The 5,920-nt window shown below is 44.7% G+C and overlaps 1 protein-coding gene across 3 annotated transcripts in view; it reads right to left on the minus strand.

Moving 5' to 3' along the window:
• PNOC (prepronociceptin) overlaps window positions 1-5,920 on the minus strand; it is a 64,841-nt gene that overhangs the window by 22,781 nt on the left and 36,140 nt on the right. Inside the window, exon 1 of one of the 3 annotated variants that reach the window (XM_042445034.1) lies at window positions 3,498-3,518. The exons of the other annotated variants lie outside the window; for them this stretch is intronic. The gene's annotated coding sequence lies outside the window, so the exon portion shown is untranslated. Of the gene's footprint in view, window positions 1-3,497; window positions 3,519-5,920 lie in introns of those variants that run through there. 3 annotated transcript variants of the gene reach the window in all.

Here is a 5,920-nt window from a genome sequence, read left to right on the forward strand (position 1 = left end):
GCCTGGCATGGTAAGGCTTGGGGAACTATATGCTCTTTGTCGCATTATTGTTTGCTCTCAGATGCTGGCTGCAAGCTCAGCTAGAGTTTCTGGTTGGCTTAAGGCCATTTATTTCAATAGAGTTTAAGTGCACATTAACTCCTTGTCAGATTGCGCTATTGTTGAGTCGTCAGGATGCGTCGTTCCATTCTAGCACCTGAGGCTTTTTGCCCATTGCTCTTCCTTTAAACAGCAACCTCTTACAATCATCTATCCAACCGCTCAGACTGGACCGCGGGAGAGGCAGTGGCCGCTGCCATCTGAAATTCACTGGCTGTTAGAAGATCCGTGGCCCCTTTATATCACTTTTCCCTTCTTTCTTTTTTTTTTACACGAAGAAACAACTCAAACTATTTATATCCTTGTTGAAAGAATGAGCAACATCTCTTTGCTCCTGCATTTTAATAGCCACCTTCCTTTGTATTTTGGGTGAATTGGCTGTATTAGGGGCCGGTCCGCAATATGCTGGGCTGGATGACGATTGTATAGTCCTCCCTTTGCTTGTTGCGAGAGATTCCGAGCTAGCCAATGCATTTGCATTTACATTTCTATACCGCTTTGTTTGAACTCGCACTCTTTATGTGGTTTACAATCTGTTCTGCATCCTTGCCCCCAACAAACTGGTGTCATTTTCCCGACCTCCGGAAAGTGATGTGAAGACTGAGAGGCTGTGCCGACTACCTCAAGGGTGGCCCTGCAGCCCTCCTCCTGCTGCACAGATCAGGGACCGTGGCACCACACACCGCAGCCCGATCTGGCCTTTCCAGGGTGCATATGCTGTGCTCTGCCGCTTTAGGCCTCCTTTGCACTGCTCATGTGTGCTCAGTGCCGGAGTGCTGTTGTCCGCACACCATTGTGGACCATGCCACACTATCCGGTCCAGAATGCACCGGGAAGCCATTGGAATCCACAACCACCTTGGACAGCTTCAACAGGACAGAAGAAACCTTCAAAAGTAAATAAGTTCGACTACCGTGCTGCAGGACACCAAATGAGAAGTTTTTGCATTGGGCCATAAACCGTTCCCCAGCGCGTTCTAACGTGGACGATGCGTGGGCGCACCATGAGCTCGATGGTGCACCGGATGGGCCCCCAAACGTGACTTTTCGCCGGGGAATGCCATCCGCCGCCGCCGCCATTCCCATTGCCAATTCTGTTCCAGAGGGCGCCATTTCTGGGGACACTTTGAAACAGTCCCCAGAAATGGCGCCCTCTGGAACAGAATTGGGACGCAATGGGAACGCGCGGCGGCGGCATTCCCCCGTGCGATAAAGTCGCGTTTTGGCCCCATCCAGTGCCCATCACGCTCCATGCGTGCCCACGCTCGTCCCCGTTAGAATGCGCTGGGGAACGGTTTATGCCCCATGCGATAAACTTACAGGACTCAGCAAATGCAAATGAGAAACCACTCAGGGTCAGAGGCTTTCCCAGCAGACAATGATAATCAATTAGCAGACACTAATCCTCTTTTGCATATCCTCCTACCCTGAGGCCTGGCCATCAATAACAGATTAACATGGGAATCACTCCTCCTTACCCAGGATCACACAGTGTGTATATATACACATACATACATACCCACTCTCTTCCAAGTCAGCATTCTCTGAAGATGCCAGCCACAGATGCCAGCGAAACGTCAGGAATAAACTCTTATAGAACATGGCCAGATAGCCTGAAAAACCCACAAATAACTATGGATGCCGGCCATGAAAGCCTTAGACTTCACATTGGAGACTCCCTTGGCCAGAAGTGTCTTGAAGCATCGTAGCTATGCTTCTGCCCTCACAAGTTGTGGGTCTGAGACTACAGGCAATTGGAAGAAAGGTGTGTTCCACCAAAGGGGTTGGTTTTAAGGATTTGGAGGCACCTATCTTCTATCCAGGGAACAGAAGTTATAACATGTTAAAGAACAGACAAAACCTTGTTGTTGTTAATTGTTATCTAGTCAGCTTTGACTTATGGTGACCCTATGAATGAGAGACTTCCTAGTTCCCCCTGTTGTCAACAGTCATGCAGTTGTATTGCAGACTCAGCAAATGGAAATAACGGGTCTCCTTCTCTCCATGCAGGAGTTTGGGGAGAAGTTATAAGAAAAGATATTCCACCTCAACATCCCATTTTATCACATCATTGACTAATGAGACTTGAGCATCCCTGGATTTTGGTACCCACGGGGGGTCCTGGAACCAAACCCAGTGGATACTCAGAGCCCACAGTATTTCCAGTGAGCCTGCTCACATGTAGCAGCGTCCTGCCATTTTGTGAAAAGGAGATCACTTTCAAGCGGAGAAGCTGCTCCGATAATCCAGGAGATCTGTGGCGTTTTGTGCCATAGGATTGCGCATCACTGAGTCATGCACAGTTGATGACCCGCTGTCATCCCAAACCACTTCACTGCAACACTGCGTCCTGGGCAATTAACCCACTAATGTTCATCTTTTGCACTCCATTCTCCTTTATTCCCTGTGTGCCAGTCTTTAGCATTCATCTCTCCTGAACTCCGCTTATGGCTCAGTGTCCAACAGCAAAGTGGCAATGTTGGAAACCTATTTCAGCTCCAGAGGAGGCGAGGGGGAGGAGAGACCCAGCCGTATAGCCCAGCGTTTGAAATATTTCTGGGTTGGAAGCATTAGATCAAGAAGCTGGAACTGCACAGTCTTCTTTCGATGGAGGGATGGTTAGGACTGTGCTATTCTTATCAATTTTCTCCAAACTACACTTGGCCTTCTGTATCCATGGATTCTGCATCCACGGATTCAATCATCCAAGGCTTGAAAATATTTTAGGGAAAAAATGTCCAAAAAGCAAAACTTGATTTTGCAATTTTATAAAAGGGGCACCATCTTAAAACATCACCATATATAATGGGACTTGAGCATCCATGGACTTGGTTATCCATGGGGAGCCTGAAACCAAACTCCAGTGGATACCAAAGGCCAACTGTATACAGATTTTAACAAACCTCAGGCATATACCTCCTCCACTTTCTTTCCCCTCCCTCTCTAAAAACCAGCATTATTCATAGGTTCAAGCCTTCTGGGGGAAAGCAATCCCGTTGCAACACTCATTGAGATGCCAGGAAAAATAATTGCGTTGGCAACAACCGGCATGCACCAAGAAGCAAAGTAATTCATGAAACACAATAAAATAGGTATGGCATTTCAAGTTGAGGGCATTCCTACATGAGAACATTGACAATATGCGGTTTTAAGTGCTTTTAATCATCATCATCCCATGGTTATGACTTTTTATCGAGGTCATTAAAACATCAATTGCTGGGACTCTTAATTTTTTTAGCAAATGTAAAAATACTGAAATGTGAAACAATAAAAAAAATAAAGCTCAAGCGCTGACAATTCCCCAGAACTACAAAACATGGGAAGAGATTGCAATAAACAGAAGCATTATGCATTGGCAAATGAATAAACAAAGCAATGTTTTAAAGCAGATTTACCCACTCTGGGATTTTTTAAGGTTCCCATCAGATTCTGAGTCTCAAGGGCTGAATATCATATCCAAAGTACCATCAGCATCTGAGTATCCAGAGGTCTGTGCATTTCCATTGTGGGGCAGAGTTTGAGAAGTTACTTTTAATTATTTTATTGAAGGCATTGTGTATTATCTCTCCAACTACTAGGGCCTCTGAGCTATGTACAACAGATAAAAATGTTTAAAACATAGCTAAAAACTTTTAATACGATCTAAAAACACTCGATACGAAGTACTCTGTTAAAACAGCTGGAGAAATTTCAAGGATCAAGGGCCACACAGAACAGTCCTGTCTTAGGCTGAATCCGCACTGCAGAAATAATGCAGTTTTACCCTGCTTTAACTGTCATGGCTCCAGGCTACGGAATTCTGGGATTTGTAGTTTTGTGAGGTACCCTTCTCCATGAGAGAGCTCTGTTGTCACAGCAAATTACAAACCCCGAACTACAAATCTGCATTGATTCTGCCGAATTAATCCTGGAACCCCAGATTCCATTGGAAGGAGCCATGACAGTTTAAATGGTGTCAATCTGCATTAATTCTACAATGCAGATTCAGCTCAAGTTGACTTGATGGCAGGCAACAACAAAAGGCAAAAAAATAAAATAAAGATGTAATCAATTTTCCAGTAGTATATAGATATATTTTCCCTTCCTTCTTTTCCAGCGAATAATCATGAATCTTCATTTTCCAAAATGTAAAGTATCAAGGATCTCACAGCAACTCCAATTAGACAGCACTGAATTCTTCCCTGATCTATCAAAAGAAGAAACCCTTAAAGTGAACAAAATTTGGCTACCAGTCCTGAGGAACAGCAAAATTAGGACTCAGCAAATGCAAATGGGATTCCATTCAGAGTCAGGGGCTTTTCCGGCAGATAATGATCACCAATTAACAGACATTAATCCCCTTTTGCATTAGCCTCCCAGCCTGAGGCCAGCCATCAACACAGAACAAGACACATGCAAATCACTCCTGCATTCCCAGGCTCACACAGTATATATACACCCACTTTTTCCAGGCAAAGCATTCTCTGAAGATGCCAGCCACAGATGCTGGCAAAACGTCAGGAAGAAACTCTGCTAGAACATGGCCACAGAGCCAAAAACCCCCACAAAAAACCATCTATCAAAAGATTTGGAGAAATATTTGGTTGTAGAGTAAATAGAGAAAAACAGCTGGATGGCCATTTGTCTGGGGGTGCTTTGATTGGGAGTTCCTGCATGGCAGGAGCTTGGACTGGATTGTTCTTGTGGTCTCTTTCAAGTCTATGGAGTTTATCACACTAGCGAGATCCTGCGGGAAAACGGTGGGAAAACGGCAGTTAAACGAGATTTAAAGTAATTAGAATTTAAACAAAACTTCCAAATTTGGGGAGTTATCACACTAAGGGACTGCCCAAGTGAAATAATGCAAAGTTAATCCGAACACAAAGCAGAGAAAACTGGCAGCTTTTTTAGTTTCAGGTTATTCCCGAAACTAAAAAGCTGCTGGTTTTCTCTGCTTTGCATTTGGATTAACTTTGCGTTATTTCACATTAACTGTGGCGTCGTGTGATAAACTTTGGGCATTTCTGGGTTTTCTTTGCTTTAAATCTCATTTAACTCCAGTTTTCCCACGGGATTTTGCTAGTGTGATAAACTCCTATGATTCTAAGTTCTACAGTTCTATTGTTGTTCTTGTGTGCCTTCAAGCTGTTTCTGAGTTATAGTGACCCTATCATGAGGGGTGTATTTTTGGCAAGATTTGTTCAGAGGAGGTTTGCCATTGCCTTCCCCTGAGGTTGAGAGCGTGTGACTTGGCCAAGGTCACCCAATGAGTATTTGATCCCTGGTCTCCAGAGTCGTAGTCCAACACTCGAACCACTACATCACACTGGCTGCTCCATGGGGTTTTCTTGGCAATATATGTACACAGGAGGTTTGCCATTGCCTTCCCCTCAGGCTGAAAGAGTGGGCTTACATGGCCAAGATGGGATTATAGAACCTTTATTACAGAACAGCCCAAAAATTCAATATGCAGACATAAGGCAATTTATGGCTGTATATGTCCTCTGATTGGCCAGGTTGCTGACAAGGACTCTAGAACCCATCTGCAGGGTCTGTGCCACTACAGGGGACACCCAGGTCAGAAATACATAAACAGGGGAGAATGGCATACAAAATCCAAGATCTGAAATTCACCCAGTAAATTTTCCTGTGAGCCTCAGGGGAACCAATGCAATGAGGCCCATTTGACTGTGACCTGCCTTTCAATATGTGCTGTGCGAGAGAACTTCTCCATCAGATTGTATTCTCACAACAGAGGACCTTATCGCACACAGAAATGTAAACGTTCTAGGGACAGGAGGAGGACTCTCGTGTGCGCGCGCGACCGCCCAAAAACGGATTTT

The sequence above is a fragment of the Sceloporus undulatus genome, chromosome 1, assembly GCF_019175285.1.
Source record: "Sceloporus undulatus isolate JIND9_A2432 ecotype Alabama chromosome 1, SceUnd_v1.1, whole genome shotgun sequence".
Lineage (NCBI taxonomy): Eukaryota > Metazoa > Chordata > Lepidosauria > Squamata > Phrynosomatidae > Sceloporus > Sceloporus undulatus.